A 3,020-nucleotide genomic window follows, 5' to 3' on the forward strand; every position below is an offset into this window, starting at 1 on the left:
CAATTTTGCTAAATAAATTGAAATGTCTCGCGACTAGTTTGCCGCGAGAATAAATTTTAACAATTAATTTTGTTAAATAATAATTTAAACAATTAACTTAAAACCAATCTTAACAAGTAATTTTGTTAAGAAATAAGTATTTAACAAGCAATTTTGCTAAATAAATATTGTTGTGGATTTATTAGACCGAGCGCAATGCTGATCTCTTCAAAGTATCGAGTACAATAATGGTGTTTTACATTTTACAAAAATATCTTAGCGTTAAACTTAAAGAACTAAGATTGGGGGAAAAAGGGGCGTGTTAGAAGGAAAGTGGAAAACTAAGGGTTGTGATTGGAGCGCGGAGGGCATTAGAAGGGCCAGAGAAAATGGGGAAGGGTCGTATCGTCGTGGGAGTATGGCGGAGTAGAAGGGGGGCAAAACGAAAGTGAAAGAGGACGAGCCGAGAGAGTGAGATACAGAAAACAAAAATGGTGACTGGACTATTTTGGAAAGTAGACGAGTGCAATTAGGAACAGATGTCCGGACTGATTTATGATAGGGCTTAAATAATTTAAGGATAAGGAGCAAAGGAGTCGTAAACACGGGACTAGAAGTATTTTACATTTTTAAATTTTAAACTTAATCCCTAAACAATAGAGCCGATGTTTGGCCGTTTACTTGAGCAAAAAATATTTAGACATAAAATAAGTTTTCAACTAAATCCTAAACAGATGTTTAAAATACGGTAAAATAAATGAAGCTAATATAACAATAAAATAAAATTGAAGATAAAAAAAAAAAAGATGGGTAATTCCTAAATTCCAGGGACAAATATTTTTAAACTAAAAATACAAAATATTACAAGGCGTAAATTAAATTCGTTAAATATACGTAAAATAATAAACTAATATAAGACTATTATTCTGCGACGGAACAACGACGCTTATTAGGGCTCAGGTAAAAATTCACCATTGGGATTGTTTCCAGAAAACCTTCATGTTTAAACATGGAGTATCGTAATTACAGTTACATACATTTGTTCCATAGTACAATATATATTATTTAATGACCCACATTTTCATTACAGTCATTAATAAATAGTAATGACCTTTGTATAAGCTTTTTTATAACAAAGAATCGTCGATAGTGGGTCTTAAATTATTTAAATTTTAAGAGTAGAAAGATTATCCGATAATTATAGAAAGTAAATGAAAAATAGACTGGATAACTATAGTAATCGAGACGATAGAGAGTATATCATTTCCGTAGTCGAGACTATAGTCCAATTGGGAATTCCCCATTGTTAAATAGATAAATACTTTTGATAGAAAGAAAATAATTTTAAGGGCAACTTAAGAACTTTTAATGTCTCGTATGGGCTTACTTTAGAATAAGTTTATTTTTATTATGAGGAAATTTTTCCAAAATTAATTTTGTTAATATACTTATCTAAAAAATTAAAGGGAGTAAAAATTTTATAAATTTTTTTGTAATTTTTGGAAGGCTGTATTTTCGCGAAAAATGATCGTGTTGAAAAATTAAAAAAAAAAAAAAAGCAAATTGAACCTTTAAATCTCTAGCTTAAAAATCTGTCAGCCAAATAAATCAAAAAAATTAGAAACATTTTGTCTCGAACTATTTCTTATGATTCTGCAAATACAGTGGCTCAGAAAATTATTTAGTTGACAGATTTTTAAACTAGAGATTTCAAGCTTCAATTTGCTTTTTTTTTATTTTGTCAACACGATAATTTTTCACGAAAATACAGCCTTCTAAATATCAGTAAAAAATTAAAAAAATTTTTACTCCACTTAATTTTTTGGATAAGTGTATAATTGAGCATTATTTAAAAAAATTTTTCGTTAAAATTAAAAAAAAATTCCAGTCGAAAAATATTAATGACTTTGGTTTTATAACAAAAGCTATACTAACTATTTTTTTCCTTTGAATCAAATAATTATGTGAAATATAATTTTTCTTTATGTAAATTACTTATAAAAAAATTTTATTTTATCAAATTTATTCAATTTCCAGAACTTCTTTTGTCATCTTCTTTAAAGGGTACTCTATTTCTCCCCCAAAAAATTCGATTATCGAAAATTAGAGCGAAAACAATAACTTGCTGAATTTTTGAAAATTTTGAATTTTCTCAGCGGGAAGTTAAAAATGAAACTTTTTTTTTTGCAGTTTGTGTATGCCATAGTCCGTTCAATGTATACGTATGCACAAAATTAAAATAATTAAGGGCGAAAATTCAGTGTTCTGAAAAATTTATTAATTAGTAGCTTTCAGATGAAATAAAATAATAACCGAATTTTTGTAGATTTTTTAGAGAGCCCATGTTGCCCCAAATAAAAATTTTTTTGTTGGAGCATATTAATGACGAACACATGGTACAAAACTAGCAGAAATAAAAGGGGTAAAAAGAGCAAATATCAAATCTTTTTTTCACGACGCATTTTGCTTCAAATTTAAAGATTTTTAATTTTCGATAAATGTGGTATATTGAGACAAAAAGTAAGTATCCCCCTCCCTTCTACCCCTATTCGAGCCCCCAAAAACTCAGTCTTTCCTTAAGTACTCCCTTTTGCCCCTCTCTTCCTGAATTATGACCACAGATATTTAAGAGTGGGGGAGAAAAGTAATTATCTGGGGAGATTTTGTTAAGGTCGAAGGTACCATAGACAACATCATTCAAAACCGTTTTCGATCTTGAGACGATCAGTCGTACAGTCAATCTTGTCCCAAAACTACAAACATAAAATCAGTGATCGTTAATAATTTAACTTGAAGTTATTACTAAGTGAACAGTTACTCTCACAGTAAAGTGTCAAAGTTAATCAAATTAAAAGTTCATTATTTAAAAGTCGACAATTATTAATTGCATCACTCATTACCATGGAATCAATCCGTTCAAAATTCAATTGTGAATACGTTGACAACTTAATCAAACAAGTAAATGTCGAAAATATCAATACAGTGGTTCCAGTCATGGGTGGTTTTACGCTGCTTCATATAGCAGCTTTCAATAATGATAA

This window comes from Microplitis demolitor, chromosome 6, assembly GCF_026212275.2.
Source record: "Microplitis demolitor isolate Queensland-Clemson2020A chromosome 6, iyMicDemo2.1a, whole genome shotgun sequence".
Lineage (NCBI taxonomy): Eukaryota > Metazoa > Arthropoda > Insecta > Hymenoptera > Braconidae > Microplitis > Microplitis demolitor.